Genomic DNA, 26,052 nt, shown 5'->3' on the forward strand with positions numbered 1-26,052 from the left:
TTGCTTCCTTCTGGTGGGTTCGTGGTCTTCGCTGACTTCAGAAGTGAAGCTGCAGACCTTCGCAGTGAGTGTTACAGCTCTTAAAGGTGGCACATCTGGAGCTGTTCGTTCTTCCTGTTGGTTTTGTGGTCTTGTTGGCTTCAGGAGTGAAGCTGCAGATCTTTGCAGTGAGTGTTACAGCTCATGAAGGTGGCGTAGACCCAAAGAGTGAGCAACACCAAGATTTATTGTAAAGAGCAAAAGAACGAAGCTTCCACAGTGTGGAAGGCGACCCGAGTGGGTTGCCACTGCTGACTCAGGCAGCCTGCTTTTGTGTCCCGTGCCACATGCCCACACTCCTCAGCCCTTGGGCAGTTGATGAGACCGGGTGCCACGGAGCAGGGGGCGTGCCCGTCTGGGAGGCTCAGGCTGTGTGGGAGTCCATGGGGGGCAGGGCTCAGGCATGGAGAGCTGCAGGTCCAGAGCCCTGCCCTGCAGGGAGGCACCTGAGGCCCTGTGAGAATTCAAGCATGGTGCGGGTGGGCCAGCAATGCTAGGGGACCTGGCGCACCCTTCTCAGCTGCTGGCCTGGTGCTGAGCCCCTCACTGCCTGGGGCCTGTGGTGCTGGCTTGGCCGCTCTGAGTTCAGGGCTGGCCGAGTCTGTGCTCACCCAGAACTCACGCTGGCCCACGAGTGCCATGCGTAGCCCCAGTTCCCACCCACATCTCTCCCTCCACGCCACACCACAAGCAGAGGGAGCTGGCTCTGGCCTTGGCCAGCCCAGAGAGGGGCTCCCACAGTGCAGTGGCGGGCTGAAGGGCTCCTCAAGTGCCACCAGAGTGGGTGCTGAGACCGAGGAGGCGCTGAGAGTGAGGGCTGATTACCTCTCAATCCCCCCTCTAAACAGGACACCCTAACTGCTGTTGGGAATTTGACCAATGACCGCTCTAGCTACTTCCTTTTGGATAGGGTTGAAGAAATACCTGGTTACAGGCTGTCCCAGGATTCCTCGCGTGGTAACAGATCTTGAGGACAGTCGTCCAGGACAGGAGATTATCACTGAGAAGGCCATGCCAGTGTCCAGGAGGAAGTCAATTTCCTGGCCCTCAATGGCTGATCGGAATAGTTGTGCTCACCGATGCAGCAACAGAAACACTAGTTTTCCTCTTATACCACAAAGAGGACTGAGGAAGGTCGGATGTAGTGGCCCTTACTGACGCATTCTTGACACCCTCCATAGCTGCTGGCCCAGGTGCTAAGCTCCTCACTGCCAGCTGGCTACTGCCAGTGCAGGGCCTGCTGAGCCCACGCCCACCTAAAACTCCTGCTGGACCGCAAGGGCCACGTGCAACCCTGGTTCCTGCCCGTGCCTCCCCTCCACACTTCACTGCAAGCAGAGGGAGCCGGCTGGCCTCGGCCAGCCCAGAGAGGGGCTACCGCAGTGCAGTGGTGGGCTGAAGGGCTCCTCAAGCACGGCCAGAGTGGACACCAAGGCCAAGGAGTCACCAAGAGCGAATGAAGGCTGCTACCACATTGTCACTTCTCACTAGTTTCATAAAGTCTTGTGTCCTGTGGAGGCTGATCTAGTTCAGGCATTGCTGAAAGTAGTAGAGGTCTCAAATTTGTCAACACTTTGGTGATCTTCATAGAATAAAAACTCAATCATTTTGATTTATAGAAATCAGCCAGATAACCTGATGAGTCCTACTGCAATTTATCCTTAATGTGCTAGCCAAGAACCTCAACCATAAGCACTCATGATGTATGATTGGGGCAATAAGATGTTGCTGAAGATGAATTGCCCAGCCACTCTTTGACAGAAGCTTCCCCACAGGCATGCCTGAAAATGTTTATGTTGTGTGGGGCCAGGCGCGGTGGCTCATGCCTGTAATCCCAGCACTTTGGGAGGCTGACGTGGGCAGATCACAAGGTCAGGAAATCGAGACCATCCTGGCTAACATGGTGAAACCCCGTCTCTACTAAAAGCACCGAAAATTAGCTGGACACGGTGGCGGGTGCCTGTAGTCCCAGCTACTCAGCAGGCTGAGGCAGGAGAATGGCGTGAACCCAGGAGGCAGAGCTTGCAGTGAGCCGATATCACGTCACTGCACTCCAGCCTGGGCGACAGAGCAAGACTAAGTCTCAAAAAAAAAAAAAAATGTTTTTGTGTGTTCTAAGTACTTACCTGGGATCTAGGCCCACGAGTGGCAGCCAGGGGATGGCTGGATTTGGGCTCATCATTCTACAGAAAGCAGGAATCTAGGGCAATAGTTTTCAATCTCGATTGTTGTTTTTTTAACCATTTAAAATTACCTGGGGGAGATTTTGCTTTTGCTTTTTAAAAATAAAAACCAATGCCTGTGTCCCACCCACAGATATTATAGTTTAACTGTAACGGGATGGAGCCTAGACATTTGTATTTTTTAAAAAGTTCCTTGTTAGAGTCCAGTGTGCAACCAGGTTTGAGAACCACTGATCTTTGGGTAATATGTGGTTAAAGAGCAATTGTTGGCTTCTCGACATTGTCACCATGTACAGTTTAAGGGCAGAAAACTCACGGGTTTCTGACCCTGGAGCAAAAGAAATTCTTCAGGAATGTTCATTCATTCCTGGTTTTGGACCAAAGCTTGACACTCTGGCCCTGTTGCTACCTCGATCTGCAGTCTGAAACTGGCAACTGTGTGCGCCATTGGGCGTAAGAAAACCCATGACTGAAGCTGGGCACCAGCATCTGGTATGGAGCAGGACTGGGCTGTTTTCTTGGTAGGGAGGCTGTTGCCATTATGGACCACAACCTGTGGGCAGAGTCCTACACCACAGCACAAACACATCTACTAAGCCGAGCCCCACACCACAACACAAATACATCTACTAAAAGCAGCTGGCAGTGGGTGTAGCTGTTCCTCTCAGTAACATCATGAACGGTAGTTATTGGAGACAGGCACTTTATAAAAGGTGGCCACAAAGGGGCCAAGAAGAAAGTTCATCTGTCTTCTGAGAAAGGTTGGCATGATGTGAAAATACCAGCTATGCCCATCATACCACACACTGGGAAAACCCTGGTCACAGGGACCCCATATGTCATACGATTGTGCTAAGGGTCATGTTTTTGAAGTAGGACTTGCTGCAGAAAGATGAAGTGGCATTTAAAACCTTCAAGCTAATTACTGGGAACTGTTCCAGGAAGAAACTGCCTGACCAGCTTCCTTGGAATGGATCCTATCTATAACCAAAATGTGGTTCATGGCCAAAAAATGGAAGCCCATGACTGAAGCTATGTAGACTTCAAGACTAAGGATAGTTATTTGCCCCATCTGATCTGTGTAGGTGTCCTTCTTACTGCTGCTTTAATAAATGAGCACAAACCAAGTAGTGGAAAATGACATTAGTTTATTCTGTTACAGTTCTGGAGGCCAGAAGTCTGAAACGGGTCTTATTTGGTAAAAACAAGGTGTGGTTTCTTCTGGAAAGTCTAGGCAGAGAATCTGTTATCCTGTCCTTTCCAGATTCAAGAGGCTTTCTGCTTACTCCAGAGTGGCTCCTTCCTCGCATCACTCAGACATTAGCTTTCATGATCACGTAACTTTCTCTAACTCTGACTCATCCAGTGCCCTTTTAGGAGAACCTTTATGATTACAGTGAACCCATCCTGAAAATTCAGTATAATCTCTGCATCTCAAGATATTTAACCTAATTACATCTGTAAGGTTTATTTTGTCACACAAGGTAACATATTCACAGGTTCCAGGGATGAGGACGTGGACATCTTTGGGGGGCAATTATTCTGCCTATTACAGTGGGTTTAGTATCATCAGATATAGAAGACTGCTGTCTTAGTCTGCTGTCTTAGTCTGTTACTTAGTTTGTCACCATGACAGAATACGTGAGAGGGGATAATGTATAAACAATACAAATTTATTTGGCTCATGGTTCTGGAGGCTGGGAAGTCCAAGAGCATGACACTGGAATCTGGTGAGGGCTTTTGTGCTGCATCTGATCCCATAAAGAAGGCAGGGGGCAAGAGAGCACAATAGCATGAGCAAGAAGGGACTGAAGTCTTTTTTTGTTTGTTTGTTTTTTGAGATGGAGTCTTTCTTTGTCACCCAGGCTGGAGTGCAGTGGCGCAATCTCAGCTCATGGCAACCTCCACCTCTGTTATGTTGGCCAGAACTTCTGAACTCAGGTGATCCACCCACCTTGGGCTCTCAAAGAGTTGGTGAGAGGTGACAACGTGCTAGCAGCACTCACTTGCTCTTGGTGCACTTGAGGAACCCTTCAACACACCGCTGCACTGTGGGAGCCCCTCTCTGGACTGGTTGAGTCTGGAGCCAGCTCCCTCTACTTGCGGGGAGGTGTGGAGGGAGAGGAGCAGGTGGGAAGTGGGGCTGCATGTGGTGCTCGCGGGGCTGCATGTGGTGCTCATGGGCCAGTGCAAGTGCCAGGTGGGCATGGGCTCAGCAGGCCCTGCACTTGGAGTAGCCAGCAGGCACTGCCGGCTTTGGGCAGTGAGAGGCTTAGCACCTGGGTCAGCAGCTGCGGCGGGTGCGCCGGGTCCCCCAGCACTGCTGGCCCGATGACGCCATGCTCGATTTCTCGCTGGGCCTCAGCCGCCTCCCCGCGGGGCAGGGCTTGGGACCTGCAGCCCACCATGCCTGAGCCCTGCCCTCTCCATGGGCTCCCGCATGGCCTGAGCCTCCCGGATGGGCACCTACCCCTGCACCACGGCACCCAGTCCCATCCACCGCCCAAAGGCTGAGGAGTGCGGGCTTGCAGCGCGGGACTGGTGGGCAGCTCTGCCCGCAGCCCTGGCATGGCATCCACTAGGTGAAGCCAGCTGGGCTCCTGAGTCGGGTGGGGATTTGGAGAACTTTTATGTCTAGCTGCAGGATTGTAAATGCACCAATCAGTGCTCTGTGTCTAGCTCAAGGTTTGTAAATGCACCAATCAGTGCTCTGTGTCTAGCGAATCTAGTGGGGACTTGGAGAACTTTTATGTCTAGCTAAAGGATTGTAAAACAGCACTCTGTGTCTAGCTCATGGATTGTAAATGCACCAATCAGGACTCTGTCAAAATGGACCAATCGGCTCTCTGTAAAATGGACCAATCAGCAGGATATAGGTGGGGTTCAGATAAGGGAATCAAAGCAGGCTGCCTGAGCCAGCAGTGGCTGGCTCTAAAATAACTAGAAGAGTATAATTTGAATGTCTGTAACACAAAGGATAAATGTTTGAGAGGATGGATACCCCATTCTCCATGATATTATTTTACATTGCATGCCTGTATTAAAACATCTCATGGGCTGGGCGTGGTGGCTGATGCCTGTAATCCCTGCATTTCAGAAGGCTGAGGCAGGTGGATTGCCTAAGGTCAGGAGTTCCAGACCAGCCTGGCTAAGATAGTGAAACCCTGTCTCTACTAAAAATACAAAATATTAGCTGGGCATGGTGGTGGGTGCCTGTAATCCCAGCTACTCGGGAGGCTGAGGCAGGAGAATCGCTTGAACCCAGGAGGCGGAGGTTACAGTGAGCTGAGATCGTGCCATTGCACGCCAGCCTGGGCAAAAACAGCGAAACTCCATTTCAAAAGAAAAAAGAAAAATACCGTGTGTATTTGTTGTATCTGTGTCTGGTACCATTCAAGGGTCGGGAGTTGTGGATACTCTCCTCAAACTCAGTGACCAACTCACTGAAAGTCAGTGGTTTGCAGGTGAAGAGTGTAGGCTAGAGTCCTGAGAATCACTGGCATGTGAACACCAAGCAGAAAAAGAGAAGCTGAAAGAAGAGTTAGATGGGGATGCCAGGGAAGTAGGAGCACAAAGAGGTAACTGGGCCTCTCAGGAAGAGCCAGGAGGATACCAACGGGTCAAAGGTGTGGGCCAGGTGCGGTTGCTCACACCTGGAATCCCAGCACTTTGGGAGGCCGAGGTGGGTGGATCACCTGAGGTCAGGAGTTTGAGACCAGCCTGGCCAACATGGTGAAACCCCGTCTTTACTAAAAATACACAAATGAGCCAGATGTCGTGGTGCATGCCTGTAATCCCAGCTACATAGGAGGCTGAAGCAGGAGAATCGCTTGAACCAAGGAGGTGGAGTTTGCAGTGAGCCGAGATCATGCCACTGCACTCCAGCCTGGGCCACAGAGTGAAACTCCGTCAAAAAAAAGAAAAAAAAAAGGTGTGGAATGCTTCTAAGAGATCAGAGAAGACAAGAACTGAAAGTATCCTATCATGCTGGTGACAATGGGATAATTCTAATGCAGGAAAGAGAAGCTTCGGGTACTTCTCTTTGCTTGTGGGAAAAGCACAGTAGCCTGGGAGCCCCTCTGGGGTTTGCCGCTGAAATTGGGGCGAACCCACTCTACTCAATAGGGGATTTGGGCTGAGCACCAACGTTGTTTGCTATCTTCAACAGAGAAGCCTTGGGAGCCCCATGGGAGTAGAGTGAGCTGGCCAGGTAAACTGATCCGATGAGTAATCTGATGGTTGAGGTAGGGAGAGAGTGCTTAACAGGGAGGCAGGATTGAGGAAAATTAAAAAGAAAGGGATGGTTTGAGACCATCCCTTTGAGATGGAGCAAAGTCCTGGAGTAGAAAGAGGATTTTTGTAATAATCACCGATTTTCTATCCTGCTAGATGGTAAGCTCTTTGAGTGTGGAGGCTTTGGTGGTTTTGTTCATCCTTTTTTCCTACCATGCAAGAATGAACAAGGAATTCCTATCATGCGGAATGAACAATAAATGAATGAATAGGAGTAGAAGACGGGGTAGCGGTTATCGCTAAAAAGGCATAATGAAACTTGTTCATCTAGGATGGGGGGAAAGGAAGAAAGGAAGGAGCGATGCTATAGAGATATTTTGAAGCTGAAGCAGAAGAGGTTAGAGTTTACACAGATGGCTTCTTTTCCCAGGGATGGAGGAGAGATCACTGGGCAATTATGGGATGACTGGTGATTAGGATAAAGTTGGAATGGTCAATAGTGGGAGCAGCTGGAAAGGCTAAATCCACAGGTGACAATAGCTGTCACTGAAATCTGTATCTTTCACCACTGGTGTCAGCCAGCTTTCTTGATCTTCTGTAGCAACGAGTATTATAGGCTCAGAAACAAAGATGGCGGACAGATGGGTTGGCCCAAGCATGAGAACTGGCAGGTTGGAAGGACAGAAACTAACGGGGAAGGAAAATCGAGGGTACCCCATAAAGAGAAAGGGTGTAATGGGATTATGACTGGGGAGTGACAAAGAGACAGCAGGAGAGGGCTCCACTTTCAGGGAAAAAGAGGCCCCAGGATGGGAAGTTGTGATGAGGACAGAGAGTAAGTCCATAGGAAAGAAGGAATGGGTCATGGGGAAAGTGTTTGATGGCTGCATTGGAAAGGTGAAATTTCAATGTCTGAGACTTAGGAGGTGAGACCACTCTAAAAGACCACCCAAGCACAGGCTCTTGTGGGGACTGTGAGGTTCAGGGGTTCAGAAGCAAAGTGAACTAAAGACAGCGGGAAGTATACCTACCTTGGCACAGGTGACCTTTTTGGTTCCTCATAAGATGAGGATCAGTTTTGCTTAACAAATCATCATAAGTGATACCCTTCTTCTTAGGGGATACAGTGACTTCTCCCTGTGGGGTCTTGTCTTCCAAACTGACAACTGCACAGTCTTGCTGTTGGCCAGATCCTAAAATGTTGCCTTCTTCCGGCGGAGTCTTGGCTAAAATACAGACAGGCCTCTTTCTAGCAGTAGCTGCCCGTATGCTTAGAGTGAGTAAAGATACAATCATGGGGAAAGGGTGCTAGTGCAGCATCTTAAAAGTCACCTACAAGTGCAATCTTCTCTTTTTTTGTTTTTTTTTGGAGGCAAAGTTTTGCTCTTATTGCCCAAACTGTAGTTGCAGTGGCACGATCTCGGCTCACCGCAACCTCCGCCTCCCAGGTTCAAGTGATTATCCTGCCTCAGCCTCCCAAGTAGCTGGGATTATAGGCATGCATCGCCACACCCAGCTAATTTTGTATTTTTAGTAGAGATGAGGTTTCACCGTATTGGCCAGGCTGGTCTCAAACTCCTGACCTCCGGTGATCTACCTGCCTTGGCCTCCCAAAGTGCTGGGATTACAGGCATGAACCATGGCACCTAGCCACACATGCAATCTTCTAGGAGATTTTTAAACTAGCTTTTCTTTGAGTTGCAATTCCATTTTTTTTTTTTTTTTTTTTTTTAGAGAGACATAGTCTTGCTCTGTCACCCAGAATGGCATGCAGTGGTGCTATCATAGCTCACTGCAGCTTCAACTTCCCAGGCTCAAGCAATCTTCCCACCTCAGCCTCCCAAGTAACTAGGACTAGAGGTGCACACCACCACACGTGCCTAATTCTAAAAATTTCTTTTTGGAGATGAGGGTCTGTCTATGTTGCCCAGGCTGGTCTCAAATTCCTGACTTCAAGCAGTTCTCCTGCCTTAGCTTCCCAAAGTGCTATTATTATAAGTGTGAACCACCGCACCCAGCCTGAGGTGCAATTCCCAGTCAAGATGCTGAATATATTTGCAAGAATTCAGGGCAATACTGGTACTAACAGCCCAAATGACTGCTCCATGCTCTTGGAACCTGTATTTCATCAATTCTCCCACATGCCCTCCCAGTGAGTTTTAACACATCCCTGCTGTTTCCCCTGCAATGTCTCTGCATTACTCCATTTTCATGCTGCTAAGAAAGACATACCCAAGACTGGGTAATCTATACTGGAAAAGGGTTTCATGGACTTACAGTGCCACATGGCTGGGGAGGCCTCACAATCATGGTGGAAGGCAAAGAGAAGCAAGTCATGTCTTACATGGATGGCAGCAGACAGAGAGAGAGTTTGCACAGGGGAACTCCCATTTTTAAAACCATCAGATCTCATGAGACTCATTCACTAGCACAAAAATAGTGCAGGAAAGACCCACCCCTTGATTCAGCCACCTCTCACCGGGTTTCTCCCATAACACGTGGGAATTGTGGGAATTACAATTCAAGATCAGATTTCGGTGGGGACACAGTATCATTCCACTCTGGACCCCTCGCAAATCTTATGTCCTCATATTTCAAAACCAGTCATGCCTTCCTAACAGTCCCCCAAAGTCTTAACTCATTTCAGCATTAACTCAGAAGTCCACAGTCCAACATCTCATCTGAGACAAGGCAAGTCTATCAGCCTTCAGCCTATCAGCCGTAAACTCAAAAGCAAGTTAGTTACTTCCTAGATACAATGGGGTACAGGCATTGGGTAAATACAGCCATTCCAAATGGGAGAAATTGGCCAAAACAAAGGGGCTACAGGCCTCATGCAAGTCCAAAATCCAACAGGGCGGTCAAATCTTAAAACTCCAAAATGATTTCCTTTGATGCCATGTCTTGCATCCAGGTCACACTAATGCAAGAAGTGGGTTCCCAGGGTGTTGGGCACCCTCCAACCCCACTCAAATTGCCCAAGACTCACAAGCACCTGCAGTCTGCCCCGAGGGCTGGGGCAGGGCTTTTCCTGGTTCATCCTGGCAGCATTCCTGGCCTGTGGCTATTTGTGTTGGCAATACAGAGGACACTGGGCTATTCTTATTTCTGGCTGAAGTTGTTGCCAGTTACATAAAGAACAGTGCTTACATTGATAAGGCTGTGAAAGTTTAATGTCTCCCATCCCCATATGTAGAGAATTCAGGCTAAGTTCTACCAGCAATATAAGATTTCCTATACTGTTCCTTCATCCCACTCAGACATTCTGCCACCTGTGGATAGTGCACAAGAAATGCTCGTATTTCATCTAGGAAGCCATCCAGCTATGGGTTAGGCCCCTGATGTGATGTGCCTGGCCTCCACAGTTACAACTAGTGACTTACACTTTTTTTATATATATAGAATCTCGCTCTGTCACCCAGGCTGGAGTGCAGTGGTGTGATCTCAGCTCACTGCAACCTCCACCCCCCAGGTTCAAGTGATTCTCCTGCCTTTGCCTCCTGAGTAGCTGGGATTACAGGAGCTCACCACCACGCCTGGCCAACTTTTGCATTTTTAGTAGAGATGGGTTTCACCACGTTGGCCAGGCTGGTCTCAAACTCCTGACCTCAGGCGATCTGCCTGCCTTAGCCTCCCAAAGTGCGAGGATTACAGGTGTGAGCCACCGCAGCCGGCTTCTAAGATAATAATTCTTTAAAGTTAGAAATAAAAGTATTAAAAACTGTTCCGTATATCTCTATTGCCTTATTAGCCATAGCTCTTTGTTTTCTTGTTTTAGTGGATGCTGTTGGATTTACAATATGCACTTTTTGTTGTTGTTGTTAATGTTATGTGCAATTGTAGTTTTGCTGCGGCTTATTTCAAGACTGTTTGCTCGTTTCTTTGTTGATTTATTTATTTTGAGACACACTCTCGCCCTGTCTCCCAGGCTGAAGTGCAGTGGCATGATCTTGACTCACTGCAACCTCTACCTCCCAGCTTCAAGTGATTCTCCCACCTCAGCCTCCCAAGTATCTGGGATTACAGGCACGTGCCACCACACTTGGCTAATTTTTGTATTTTTCATAGAGATGGGGTTTCACCATGTTGGTCAGGCTGGTCTCAAACTCCTGACCTTGTGATCTGCCCGCCTCAGCCTCCCAGTGTTGTGATTACAGACGTGAACCACGGTGCCTGGCCTACAGGCCTGCTTTTAAAAATTCTTGCTTTTAAAAATTCTGAGAGGATGTAATCCTAGAACATTGGGAGGCCGAGGAGGGAGTATTGCTTGACCCCAGGATTTCGAGACCAACCTAGGCAACATAACAAGGCCCCCCAGTCCCTACAAAAAATTTTAAAAATTAGGCACAGTGTTGTGTACCTGTAGTCCCAGCTACTCAGGAGGCAAAGGATGGGAGGATGACTTGAGCCCAGGTGTTTGAGGCTGCATTGAGCTGTGATTGTGGCACTGCACTCCAGCATGGGCAAGAGTGAGATCCTGTCTCTCTTTTTTAGGGGGATGGAGTCTTATTCTTGTTGCCCAGGCTGGAGTGCAGTGGCACAATCTCAGCTCACTGCAACCTCCATCTCTCAGGTTCGGCAAATCTCCTGCCTCAGCCTCCCAAATCGCTGGGATTACAGGCACCCACCAACAGGCCCAGCTAATTTTTGTATTTTTAGTAGAGATGGGGTTTCGCCATTTTGCCCAGGCTGGTCTCCAACCCCTGACCTCAAGTGATCCACCCACCTTGGCCTCCCAAAGTGCTAGGATTACAGGCATGAGTCACCACGCCTGGCCCCATCTTTAAAAAATAAATAAATAAAAATTCTTAGAGGATTTGACATCCAGGAAATAGCTGTAACCACAATTCAATGTAAAGGCAATAATGTAACTTAAATGTACAGTTAATCAGCGTCTGGGCCAGGACCCTCTTAGCAGGGCTGTGCAGTTTCCTTTGCTGGTTTCTCATTGCAGGCATATACAGCTGTAGGGAGGTGGGCTAACATCTAGAATCACTCAGGTCCTGGTAGGCCATGGGTAAACCACACACTTCTGGGCCTGGGTTTTTTCAGCTGCCTCCGAGATTGGTGTGAGATTCAGTAAGAACATGAACAATGAAAGGAGAGAGTCGACAATGTCGGGCTACAAAACCTCAGGCTCTTTTTGTTCCATGCTCTGTGATTTGGTCATTTTCTAAGGTGGAAATGGCGCGCCTCCCTTTCTCCCCAAGAGCCAGGTCTATCTCTGTGCTTCCTCGTGGTGTCCCAATGCAGAGCCCCGAGAAGAAAGCATAAAATGCTTTTGACTGGGAAGAAAACCTGGAGCACAGGAGGTGGTGCTTGATATAGTTTGGGTATTTGTCCCCACCCAAATCTCATGTTGAAATGTCATCCCCACTGCTGGAGGTGGGGCCTGGTGGGAGGTGTTTGGGTCAAGGGGGCAGATCCCACATGGCTTGGTGCTGTCTTAGAGATGGTGAGTTCTCGTGAGATCTGGTTGTTTGAAAGCTATGGCACCTCCCTATCCAGCTTTTTCTCTTGCTCCTGCTTTCGCTGTGTGACACGCGCCTGTTCCTACTTTACCTTCCCCCACGAGTCGAGGCTTCCGGAGGCCTCTGTAGAAGCAGATGCCAGAGCTATCCTTCCTGTATAGCCTGCAGAACCAGGAGCCAATGAGCCTCTTTTCTGATAAATTACCCGATCACAGGTATTTCTTTATAGCAAATCAAGAACAGCCAAATACAGTGCTGTTTGGCACCAGCCTCGGGATTTAGAAGTCACACTCTGAATATGCCAGGCTTTCTCTGGTCTTTGGCTTCCTTTTCTCTAACTTTGCTTCTGTATGCTCCTAGAATGCCTATCCCCACTCACCACTGCCTTCTCTGCTAACAAACTCCTACTTCTGGGAGTTCAGTGAACAACCCCAGGCTTATAACTCTCAGTGCCTGTAATCCCAGCACTTTGGGAGGCCGAGATGGATGGACCACAAGGTCAGGAGTTTGTGACCAACCTGGCCAACATGGCGAAACCCTGCCTCTACTAAAAATACAAAAATTAGCAGGGCCTGGTGGCGCGCATCTGTAATCCCAGCTACTCGGGAAGCTGAGGCAGGAGAATCGCTTGAACCTGGGAGGTGGAGGTTGCAGTGAGCCGAGATCGTGCCACTGCATGCCAGCCTGGGCAACAAGAGCAAGACCCTGTCTCAAAAAAAAGAAAAGAAAAAATGAAAACTGTCTACCCTACAGTCTTTTTTTTTTGAGACGGAGTCTCGCTCTGTTCCCCAGGCTGGAGTGCAGTGGCGCGATCTCGGCTCACTGCAAGCTCCGCCTCCCGGGATCATGCCATTCTCCTGCCTCAGCCTCCTGAGTAGCTGGGACTACAGGCGCCCACCACAGCGCCCGGCTAATTTTTTTTTGTATTTTTAGTAGAGACGAGGTTTCACCGTGGTCTCGATCTCCTGACCTTGTGATCCACCCGTCTTGGCCTCCCAAAGTGCTGGGATTACAGGTGTGAGCCACTGCGCTCAGCCAACCCTACAGTCTTATGCTTCTTTATGGGCTGTTCAAGATACTCTCTGGTTTTACCATAGGCCACAGTGGAACCCACTGTGAGCTCCCAAGACCATAACTGATTAGTCCATCACACGGCAAACCTGCAAGAACAAAGTGGCCGGGCCACAGACCACTTCCAGCCTCAGCGCACCCTGCAAAGGGACAATCTTCTCTCGTCATCATCTGGGTCCTGCTGTGAAGGCCTCAGATCCCAGTAGGGCCTTGTCCTTCCTTCTTCATTGTATTTCCTTTTGGAATTCCTTGGTATCCTTTCTTGCCCATCAAAGAAGTTCTAATAATGTTCAAAAAGGGTGGAGTCGGCTGGGCGCAGTGGCTCACTCCTGTAATCCCAGTACTTTGGGAGGCCGAGGTGGGCGGATCACCTGAGGTCAGGAGTTCAAGGTCAGCCTGGGCAACATGGCCCCATCTCTACTAAAAATACAAAAATTAACCTGGCATGGTGGCGGGTGCCTGTAATCCCAGCTACTCGGAAGGCTGAGGTAGGAGAATTGCTTGAACCCAGAAGAATTGCTTGAACCTGGGAGGTGGAGGTTGCAGTGAGCCAAGATCATGCCACTGCACTCCAGCCTGGGTGACAGAGCGAGACTCTGTCTTAAAAAAAAAGCGGGGGGGGGGGGGGGGTGGTGGAGTCTGCCCTTTCCTCTAGGAGGTTCCTTCCCCCACCTCTTTCTCCCCTGGCAGTTTCCATCTCCACCTGGCAGAGCTGATTCTTTTGCTAAAGTTCCTCTTAACCCATCTGTCTCTTTTCCCTCCTTCTTCTCCTACTTTTCTCCCTGCTATGGTTTGAACATTTGTCTCCTTCAAAACTCATGTTGAAAGTTAATTGCTTTTGTACTATTAAGAGATAGGACCCTTGGAAAAACGATTAGACGGTGAGGGCTCTGCCTTCATGGGTGGGATTAACGCCATTATAAAAGGGTCAGTTCAGCCCCTTCCTGCCCTCTCTCTTTTTGCCCTTTCATCTTCCACCCTATGAAGACAAAGATAAAGCCTTCTTCCCATCTGGAGGATGCACATTCAATGTGCCATCTTGCAATGAGAATGCCCCGACTGCTGGTACCTTGATACTGGACTTCCCAGCCTTCAAAACTGTGAGCCAATCAATTTCTGTTCATTATAAATTACCCAGTCTTGGGTAACCTGCTATAGCAGCACAGACTAAGACATCACCTCTTCTCTCTGCCTTCTCTTCCTCTTCTTTTTTCTTCTCCTCCCCCTCTTCTTCTTTTTATTCTCCTCTCTCCTCCTTCTCTTCTTTTTCTCTCCCTATCCAATCCCTCCCTTGCACTCTCTTACTATATATATTGCAAATAATGATAAGAAAGGAAATGATCTTGCTGATATGCCTAGATTTTAAGTCATCTAAGGATTTGCCCTTTACAGTCACCCATTATCTCAATTAAGTCAGTCCAGAAATTCAAATACGTGCCTTAAAAATTAGGGAACCATGGATTTCTAGTCATTTTTTCCTACTAGTTATAAAATCCACAATCAGTAAAATTGCTACATGAGTTAAATACTTTTTATTGGCTAGGCCGTGGTGGTTCATGCCTGTAATTCTAGCACTTTGGGAGGCTGAGGCGGGTGGATCGCTTTAGGTCAGGAGTTCGAGACCAGCCTGGCCAACATGGTGAAACCCCCACCTCTACTAAAAAAAAAAAAAAAAAAAAAAAGATTAGCTTGGTGTGGTGGCGGGCACCTGTAATCCCAGCTTCTCGGGACACTGAGGCACGAGAATCATTTGAACCTGGTAGGTGGAGCCAAGATTGTGCCACTGCACTCCAGCCTGGGCTACAAAGTAAGACTGTATTTAAAAAAAACAAAAAACAAAAAGCTTCTCTTTATTGATAGGCATCAGAATTAAGGAAGTTGCTTTTTGTTGGAGGCAGAAATATGGGGCCAGATTTCGTTACCATACTTCTCTGAATTTAAGAACCTTCTGATTTTGTTTCCTTCTGAGAAACATTTGGGAAATCACCTCCTGGGCCAAGAATAAAGCAATAGTGAGAAATGTAATGCACGTAGCACTTTGAAAAACAAGTTATAGAATTCCCTGTGGGATGTTTTTCTTTTCTTTCTTTTGAAACTGAGTCTCACTCTGTCGCCCAGGCTGGAGTGCAGTGGTGTGATCTCAGTTCACTGAAACCTTTGCCTCCTGGGTTCAAGTGATTCTCCTGCCTCTCTCTCAAGTAGCTGGGACTAGAGGAGCCCTCCACCATGCCCAGCTCATTTTTCTTTTCTTTTTTTTTTTTTGTATTTTTAGTAGCAATGGGCTGTATTAGGGTTCTCTAGAGGGACAGAACTAATAGGATAGATGTATGTATAGAGGAGAGTTTATTAAGAAGAATTGACTCACATGTGACAAGGCGAGGTCTCACAATAGGCCGTCTGCAAGCTGAGGAGCAAGGAAGCCGGTCCGAGTCCCAAAACTGAAGAACTTGGAGTCTGATGTTCAAGGGCAGGAAGCCTCCAGCACGGGAGAAAGATGGAGTCTGGTAGGCTAGGCCAGTCTAGCCTTTTCACATTTTTCTGCCTGCTTATATTCTAGCCACACTGGTAGCCGATTAGATGATGCTCACCCAGATTGAGGGTGAGTCTGCCTTTCCCAGTTCACTGATTTGCCTGTTAATCTCCTTTGTCAACACCCTCACAGACACAGCCAGGAACAATACTTTGCATACTTCAATCCGGTCAAGTTGACACTCAGTATTAATAATAACATGAAGTTTCACTGTGTTACCCAGTCTGGTCTCAAATTCCTGACCTCAGGTGTTCCGCCTGCCTCGGCCTCCCACAGTGCTGGGATTAGAGGCCTGAGCCACCGCGCCCAGCCTGAATGTTCTTTTGAGCATGTATCACTTCCGAATGAAAAAAAAAAGTGTCTTTTTCCAGTTCTTTCTGATAATAAATTCATCTTCCCTTTAATAGGGCTCTATTGAAGTTTTAATAACAGAATTGTCTTTTGTTAGTAATGAGTAGAACGGATGATCTATTCATTTGCTTATTTACCCACCCATGATAGTACAACAGCACTAAGGGATCCAAAGGCATGGTAGGTTTCTGCCTCTGTGAGCTCCTAATCTGGGGGAAGGTATAAGAAAACGGACTTTTTCCGGGCACGGTGGCTCATGCCTGTAATCCCAGCACTTTGGGAGGCCGAATCAGGTGGATCACTTGAGGTCAGGAGATTGAGACAAGCCTGGCCAACATGGTAAAACTCCATCTCTACTAAAAATACAAAAATTAGCCCAGCATAGTGGCATACACCTGTAATCCTCGCTACTCAGGAGGCTGAGGCAGGAGAATCACTTGACCCTGGGAGGCAGAGGTTGCAGTGGCCAAGACTGCACCACTGTATTCCAGCCTGGGCAACAGAGCAAGACTCTCAAAAAAAAAAAAATTCTTTTGAGAGAGTAGACTTGGGACATTTTTATATATTGCGTGTAATATGGATGTGACCTCAGAACGGGGGTGCCAACAGCCTACAAAGGTGAAACTGACTCTGAACTTTCCACTTTCCATGTACACAGGTGTTGTCTAGATTTGCAAGGCTGAGGAACTGACATTATGGACAAAAAACTATTCAGAACTTTCTTATAGGCAGTCCTTCTGCAATCAAGGACCCAACCAATTATTTGCGCTGGACTGGGTACCCTGGGACCAATGGGAAGCCACGTTGCACATGCTGGAAAAGACACCAGATTAAAAAAGACTGCACTAAGCCTTGATAGAGAAGAGCTTATTGGGGACTTTTTAGGAGCTGGCACAGCAGCAGCATTCCAAGGGGCTGAGTCTTTTTTTTTTTCCTTTTTTAAGACACAGGGTCTTTTTCTGCCACCCAGGCTGGAGTGTAGTAGTGCAATCATAGTTCACTGCAGCCTCCGACTCCTAGGCTGAAGGGATCCTCCTGCCTCAGCCTTCTTAGTAGCTAGGACTACAGGTCTACACCACTATGCCCAGTTAGTTTTTATATTTTTTGTAGAGACAGTCTCACTATGTTGCCCAGGCTGGCCTTGAGCTCCTGGCCTCAAGCAATCCTCCCGCCTTGGCCTCCCAAAATGCTGGAATTATAGGCATGAGACACCACACATGGTCCCCAAGGGATTGAGTCTTAAATTCACGTTTCCTGATTTTAAAAAATATACATCGTCAGGCATGTTGGCTCATGCCTGTAATCCCTGCACTTTGGGTGGCTGAAGCGGGTGGATCATTTGAGGTCAGGAGTTCATGACCAGCCTGGCCAACATGGAGCAACCCTGTCTCTACTAAAAATACAAAAATTGGCAGGGCATGCTGGTGCCTGCCTGTAGTTCCAGCTACTCAGGAGGTTGAGGCATGAAATCACTTGAATCCAGAAGGAAGAGTTCGCAGTGAGCCGAGATTGTGCCACTGCACTCCAGCCTGGGTGACAGAGTGAGACTCTGTCTCGAAAAAATAAATGAATAAAACTAAACATAAAAAATATACACCATCTTCCCCTTCCAGCATCCATCCATTTCCTGCAGGAGATCTGCAGAGAGTAGAGGAGAGCCCACCTGAGCCCCTTGCATTGAGCCAAGGCCTGCTAGTTGCAGATTGCTTCTGCCTGTGAGCCCTTAGCTGCCTTTGGCTTTCCTTTGCTCTGCTACTAATCTTGCTTATGATTGTACTTTGATGCACTCTAGTGACCAACTCATTATGCTCTGCACATCTGGGGTCCCCAAGATGAGCCCCGGATTTGATAGTTTAAGAGGAGGGCTCACTGGACTTGTGGCTATGGCTATGAAGTATTACAGTGAAAACATCCAAAGCGGATAAGCAAAAGGAGAAGGAACATAGCATGAACTCCAGAGGAAACAAGGTTCAAGGTTTCAAGAGTCCTGTCCCAGTGGAATCAGACAGGCCATGCTCAGTTCCTTCTGAAGCAAGTTGTGACAACATGTGAAATGTTGTCTACCAGGAAAGCTTGTTAGAGACTCAGTGGTCAGGGTTTTTATTTGGGGCTGGTTACATAGGTACCCTCTGCCTAGCATGTACCAAAATTTCAGGCTCTCAGGAGAGTGACATAAATCAGATTGTTTGTACACATATGTTAAGCGCTGTGAGCCACTCTTATCAGGAATGGTGGCAACACTCCTGAGATCTCAGGTGCCCCCTGCCAGCCCGCCTTTCTAAAGACAGCAATCTCGGCTTTACCCTGTTAATTCTTTCCTTTACCCTTGATATGCTTTGGCTGTGTCCTCACCCAAATCTCATCTTGAATTGTAGCTCCCATAATTCCGATGTGTTGTGGGAGGGACCTGGTGGGAGATAATTGAATCATGGGGGCAGCTTCTGCCATACTGTTCTTGTGATAGTGAATAAGTCTCTCAAGATCTGATGGTTTGATAAGGGGCTTCCACTTTTGCTTGGGTTTCATTCGATCTTGTCTGCTGCCATGCAAGACGTGCCTTTTGCCTTTCACCATGATTGTGAGGCCTCCCTAGCCCTGTGAAACTGAGTCCATTAAACTTTTACTTTATAAATTATCCCGTCTCAGGTAGCTCTTTATTAGCAGCATGAAAATGGACTAATGGAAAGCTCTTTTTGTTTTTGACAACCCATGTCTTCTGCCACTTGAGAAAGAACAAAATTACCTTCTGCTTGTTCTAAGACTATCTATTGCTAGTGCTCTAAATTTAACTAACTAGGCTGGGCATGGTGGCTCACACCTGTAATCCCAGCACTTTGGGAGGCCAAGGCGGGTGGATCAACTGAGGTTAGGAGTTTGAGACCAGCCTGGTCAACATGGTGAAACCCCATCTCTACTAAAAATACAAAATTAGCTAGGCGTGGTGGTGCACACCTGTAATCCCAGCTACCCTGGAGGCTGAAGCAGGAGAATTGCTTGAATCTAGGAGGCAGAGGTTGCAGTGAGCCAAGATTGTGCCATTAAACTCCAGCCTGGGTGACAAGAGTGAAACTCCATCTCAAAAATAAATAAATAAATTTAACTGATTAGTGGAGCTACTATTACTTACCTGGTGCAACCAGTAAAAATTTGATAGTTGTTTTAAATAGGTTAGAAAATAGATTTCCTTCTACAGGTCCCTTCTGGCCCTGACATTTCATGCATATCATTAATCTCAATATTTGATCTTGTAAAAACTGGACTTTGATCTCAGGTTTACAAAATGTTTCTACTGAGGATGTTATAATCCTATTATCAAAACCCAGCCTCTCACGGGTGGACACTAAAATCAGGGTTGTCTTTACTGCAATAAAATAATCAGTTTGCCAACAGTCCTATAAGGGAATTATCATTATTATTTCAGTTTTAAAAATAAAATGCTGAGGTTTAGATAAGTTAAGCAACTTGCCCAAGGCCAGTCAAGCTTAAGTGGTGGTGCTGGCTTCACATCCAAACTCTTTTTTTTTTTTTTTTTTTTTTTTGAGACAGTCTCATTCTGCTACCTAGACTGGACTGCCTGGGTGGTATGATCATGGCTCATGCAGCCTTGACCTCCTAGGCTCAAGCAATCCTCCTGCCTCAGCCTCCTGAGTAGCTGGGACCACAGGCGTGCACCACGACACCCAGCTAATTTTTGTATCTTTCATAGAGACAGGGTTTTGCCATGTTGTTCAGGCTGGCCTCAAACTCCTGGGCTCAAGCAATCCACCTGCCTCAATCTGTCAAAGTGTTGGGATTACAGGCATGTGTTGGGATTACAGGCATGAGCAACCATGCCCATTTCTAAACTCTTCATCTCTCTCTGGCCTCTACCACTCTGGTAGGCTATGGGGTCTCCACGAATCCACAAAAATGAAGGTCATTCAATACTGGAAAATGGGGCTTTGAAGCCATTTGACATAATATGCAAATGGTTCTATGACAGACTTCCTGGGGCACCTTCCTAGACAAGATGGTAGGTGTCCTAGCGTGTCCAGAATTGGTGGGTTCTTCGTCTTGCCGACTTAAAGAATGAAGCCACAGACCCTCGCAGTGAGTGTTACAGTTCTTAAAGATGGTGTGTCCGGAGTTTGTTCCTTTAGATGTTCAAATGTGTCTGGAGTTTCTTCTTTCTGGTGGGTTCAAGGTCTCGCTGACTTCAAGAGTGAAGCTGCAGACCTTCGCAGTGAATGGTACAGCTCTTAAAGGTGGTGTATCTGGAGTTGTTCATCCCTCCCAATGGGTTTGTGATTTTGCTGCCTTCAGGAGTGAAGCTGCAGACCTTTGTGGTGAGTGTTGAAGCTCAAAAAGGTGGTACGGACCCAAAGAGGAAACAATGGCAAGATTTATTATGAAGAGCCAAAAAACAAAGCTTCCACAGCTGGGAAGAGGACTCAAGTTGGTTGCTGCTGTTGGCCCTTGCTGGGTTGGGCAGCCTGCTTTTATTCTCTTATCTGACCCCACCCACATCCTGCTGATTGGTCCATTTTACAAAGAGCTGATTGGTCCGTTTTGACAGAGTGCTGATTGGTGCATTTACAAACCTTTAACTAGACCCAGAGTGGTAGACAGAAAAGTTCTCCAAGTCCCCACTAGATTAGCTAGACACAGAGCACTGATTGGTGCATTTACAAACCTTGAGCTAGACACAGAGCACTGATTGGTGCATTTACAAACCTTGCGCTAGACACAGAGTGCTGATTGGTGCATTTACCAAACTTGAGCTAGACACAGAGTGCTGATTGGTGCATATATAATCCTCCAGCTAGACATAAAAGTTCTCCAAGTCCCCACCCGACTCAGGAGCCCAGCTGGCTTCGCCTAATGGGTCCTGTGCCAGGGCCATGGGGCAGACCTGCTAGGCAGAGCTGCCTGCCAGTCCCGTGCCATGTGCCTGCACCGCTCAGCCCTTGGGCAGTCCATGGGATCGGGTGTCACGGAGCAGGTAGCTGTGCCCATCGGAGAGGCTCAGGCCGCGTGGGAGCCCGCCAGGGGGGTGGTTGTGCTCGGGCATGGCAGGCTGCAGGTCCTGAGCCCTTCCCTACGGGAAGGCGGCTAAGGCCTGACGAGAATTCAAGTGTGGCGGTAGCGGGCGGCCGTGCTGGGGGACCTGGCTCACCTTGCGCAGCTACTGGTCCAGGTGCTAAGCCCGTCACTGCCCAGGGCCAGCGGCGCCGGCCCGCTGCAGCGAGTGCAGGGCCTGCCTAGGGCGCGCCCGCCTGGAACTTGCACTGGCCCACAAGGGCGGTGCGCAGCCCGGGTTCTCGCCAGTGCCTCTCCCTCCACACTTCCCTGCAAGCAGAGGGAGCCGGCTTCGGCATCAGCCAGCCCAGAGAGGGACTCCCACAGTGTAGCAGCGGGCTGAAGGGCTCCTCAAGCGTAGCCAGAGTGGACTCCGAGGCCAAGGAGGCACAGAGAGCCTGGGAGGGCTGCTAGCACATTGTCACCTCTCACTAGTTTCATAAAGTCTTGTGTCCTGAGGAGGCTGATCTAGTTCAGGCATTGCTGAAAGTAGTAGAGGTCTCAAATTTGTCAACACTTTGGTGATCTTCATAGAAGAAAAACTCAATCATTTTGCTTTATGGAAATGAGCCAGTGAACCTGATAAGTCCTACTGCAATTTATCCTTAATGTGCTGGCCAAGAGCCTCAACCACAGGCACTCATGATATATGATTGGGGCAATAAGATGTTGCTGAAGATGAATTGCCCAGCCACTCTTTGAGAGAAGCTTCCCCACAGGCATGCCTTAAAATGTTACTGTGTGTGGAGCCGGGCGCGGTGGCTCATGCCTGTAATCCCAGCACTCTGGGAGGCCGAGGTGGGTGGATCACAAAGTCAGGAAATCGAAACCATCCTGGCTAACACGGTGAAACCCCGCCTCTACTAAAAATACAAAAAATTAGCTGGGCCCGGTGGCGGGCGCCTGTAGTCCCACCTACTCGGGAGGCAGAGGCAGGAGATTGGCGTGAACCCGGAAGGCGGAGCTTGCAGTGAGCGGATATCAGCCACTGCCCTCCAGCCTGGGCAACAGAGTGAGACTCCGTCTCAAAAAAAAAAAAAAAAAAAAAAAAAAAAAAAAAAGTTTTTGTGTGTTCCACGTACTTATCTGGGATCTAGGCCCATGGGTGGCAGCCAGGGGATGGCTGGATTTGGGCTCACCACTCTATAGAAAGCAGGAATCTAGGGTAATAGTTTTCAATCTCGATTGTTGTTTTTTAACCATTTATATAACCTGGGGGAGATTTTGCTTTTATTTTTTAAAAATAAAACCAATGCCTGTGTCCCACCCGCAGATATTGTGGTTTAACTGTAACGGGATGGAGCCTAGCGTTTGTATTTTTTAAAAAGTTCCTTGTTAGAGTCCAGTGTGCAACCAGGTTTGAGAACCACTGATCTTTGGGGAATGTGTGGTTAAAGAGCAATTGCTAGCTTCTTGACGTGTGTCACCATGTGCAGTTTAAGGGCAGAAAACCCACTGGTTTCTGATGCCGGAGCAAAAATTCTTCAGGAATGTTCATTCATTCCTAGTTTTGGACCAAAGCTTGACACTCTGGCCCTGTTGCTGCCTCGATCTGCAGTCTGAAACTAGCAACTGTGTGTGCCATTGGGAGTAAGAAAACCCATGACTGAAGCTGGGCACCAGCATCTGGTATGGAGCAGGACGGGGCTGTTTTCTTGGTAGGGAGGCTGTTGCCATTATGGACCACAGGCTGTGGGCCAAGTCCTACACCATAGCACAAACTGTCTACTAAGCCGAGCCCCACACCACAGCACAAATACAACTACTACAAGCAGCTGGCAGTGGGTGTAGCTGTTCCTCTCAGTAACATCATGAGCTGTAGTTATTAGAGAAAAGCACTTTATAAAAGGTGGCCACAAAGGCGCCAAGAAGAAAGTTTTTCTTCTGAGAATGGTTGCCATGATGTGAAAATACCAGCTATGCCCATCATACCACACATTGGGAAAACCCTGGTCACAAGGACCCCATATGGCATACGATGGTGCTAAGGGTCATGTTTTTTGAGATGGAGTCTTGCTCTGTCGCCCAGGCTGGGGTGCAGTGGCCGGATCTCAGCTCACTGCAAGCTCCACCTCCCGGGTTTACGCCATTCTTCTGCCTCAGCCTCCTGAGTAGCTGGGACTACAGGCGCCCACCACCTCGCCCGGCTAGTTTTTTGTATTTTTTAGTAGAGATGGGGTTTCACCGTGTTAGCCAGGATGGTCTCGATCTCCTGACCTCGTGATCCACCCGTCTCGGCCTCCCAAAGTGCTGGGATTACAGGCTTGAGCCACCGCGCCCGGCCGGGTCATGTTTTTGAAGTAGGACTTGCTGCAGAAAGATGATGTGGCATTTAAAAACTTCAAGCTAATTACTGGGAACTGTTCCAGGAAGAAACTGCCTGACCAGCTTCCTTGGAATGGATCTTATCTGTAACCAAAATGTGGTTCATGGCCAAAAAATGGAAGCCTGTGATTGAAGCTGTGTTGAATTCAAGACTAAGAATAGTTATTTGCCCCATCTGATTTGTGTAGGTGTCCTTCTTACTGCTGCTTTAATAAATGAGCACAAACCAAGTAGTGGAAAATGACATTAGTTTATTCTGTTAGAGTTCCGGAGGCCAGAAGTCTGAAACGGGTCTTATTCGGTAAAAACAAGGTGTGGTTTCTTCTGGAGAGTCTAGGCAGAGAATCTGTTATCCTGTCCTTTCCAGATTCAAGAGGCTTTCTGCTTTCTCCAGCATGGCTCCTTCCTCACATCACTTAGATATTGGCTTTCATGATCACATCACTTTCTCTAACTCTGTCTCACCCAGTGCCCTCTTAGGAGAACCCTTATGATTACAGTGAACCCACCCTGAAAATTCAGTATAATCTCTGCATCTCAAGATATTTAACCTAATTACATCTGTAAAGTTTCTTTTGTCACACAAGGTAACATATTCACAGGTTCCAGGGATGAGGACGTGGACATCTTTGGAGGGCAATTATTCTGTCTATTACAGTGGGTTTAGTATCATCAGATTTAGAAGACCTCTTATGATCAGCACCTACAGGTCTGCTGTCTTAGTCTGTTACTTAGTCGCTATGACAGAATACCTGAGACGGGATAATGTATAAACAATAGAATTTTATTTGGCTCATGCTTCTGGAGGCTGGGAAGTCCAATAGCATGGCACTGGAATCTGTTGAGGGCTTTTGTGCTGCATCTGATCCCATGAAGGAAGGCAGGGGTCAAGAGAGCACAATAGCATGAGCAAGAAGGGACTGAAGTCTTTTTTTTTTTTTTTTTTTTTTTGAGATGGAGTCTTGCTCTGTCACCCAGGCTGGAGTGCAGTGGCATAATCTCAGCTCACCGCAACCTCCACCTTCTGGGTTCAATCAATTATCCTGCCTCAGGCTCCTGAGAAACTGGAATTATAGTCACTCACTACCATGTCTGGCTAATTTTTTTATTTTCAGTAGAAACAGGGTTTCACTATGTTTGCCAGGCTGGTCTCGTGATCCTCCCACCTCGGGCTCCCAAAGTGCTGGGATGACAGGCGTGAGCCACCATGCCTAGCCTGAACTCCCTTTTTTTTTTTTTTTTTTTTGAGACGAAGTCTTGCTCTTGTCCCCCATGCTGGAGTGCAATGGTGCAATCTCGGCTCACTGCAACCTCCGCCTCCCGAGTTCAAGTGATTCTCCTGCCTCAGCCTCCCAAGTAGCTGGGATTACAGGTGTCTTCTACCATGCCGGGCTAATTTTTTTATTTTTAGTAGAGACGGGTTTCACCATATTGGCCAGGCTGATCTTGAACTCCTGACCTCAGGTGATCCGCCCACCTCGGCCTCCCAAAATGCTGGGATTATAGGTGTGAGCCACTGCTCCCCGGCCTCAACTCACTTTTATAATAAGCTCACTCCTATGATAACAAACCCACTCTCATAATAATGACATTTATTGCCTCCTATTAGTCTCTTCCTCTCAACACTGTTACCCTGGGGGTTAAGTTTCCAATATATGAACTTTGGGGGACACATTTAAAACATAACATCTGCCAAATCAGGAAGAAGATGATAAAAATCACGACCAGAGAGACTTGAGAGAAGTGGTAAATAAGGTAATTCCAGACTGTATTGGGAAGGGCATAAAAGCAGCTTGCCAATCTACATACCCTTTCTAAGATGTGTTCAGGCAGTTGAAGAGGCATGAGTTTGATTTGAGAAAACTAATGGAGTTTCAGGGTGAAGACAGTGGTTCTGGAAAATGGGAGCTAAAGTTGAATGAATTGACAGATAAGAGGCCCTACCCAAAAATCTATTTAGGCCAGGTGCAGTGGCTCATGCTGTAATCGCAGCACTTTGGGAGGCCAGGGTGAGTAGATCGCTTGAGTTCATAGCGGAACCCCGTAGTTACAAAAAATACAAAAAAAATTAGCCGGGCATGATGGCATGTGCCTTTAGTCCCAGCTCCTTGGGAGGCTGAGGTGAGAGGGTAGTGGGACAATCAGAGACGGGAGAGACCGAGCAGAGTTCAGGAGAGCCCTTCATTATTAAGGTGATCACTGGCTCAGTAGGACTAGGGTCCAGAAAGTCTGAGCACCAAAGAAAGCAGCCACCTTTTAAGCAGTCGGTGGCCAGGAGCTACGTGATACAGGAAGCGTACTTACAGAAGCCAGAACAAAGGCAGTTGATCAGTCTTTTACATTTATTTATACTACATGTTCTACATCCCTGGGAAACCATGTTTCTGTATCAACTTTGTAACTTTGCAGCTATGCTAGGGACATAAAGCAGGAACTCAGCCTTAAGGAATGTGAAACTAGTGAGAACAGATAAGGCTCCCTGAGCACAGAAGGAAAAACAGGAAGTTAGTATTATTCTCTAATTTAGACTATGGGGCACTACATTATACTAAGCCCTGAGGGGAAAGTTAATTTTCTGGCTTTACATATTGTAAAAGTCATTAATATCCTCTTCATTCACCCACTTTGGTGCGCGCCATAAATGTAGATTAATAAAGAGCATCACAATCGTTTATCTCGTCCGGTGTTGGCACATATTCTTCCTGGGGGACTGGTTGGTATTTTTGTAGCGCCATCATTTTGGTTGTTGTTCGGTCCATTATTGTTTTAATAGTAGACTGGAGGCTTCGGA

Source organism: Macaca nemestrina, chromosome 9 (assembly GCF_043159975.1).
Source record: "Macaca nemestrina isolate mMacNem1 chromosome 9, mMacNem.hap1, whole genome shotgun sequence".
NCBI classification, from domain to species: Eukaryota; Metazoa; Chordata; class Mammalia; order Primates; family Cercopithecidae; genus Macaca; species Macaca nemestrina.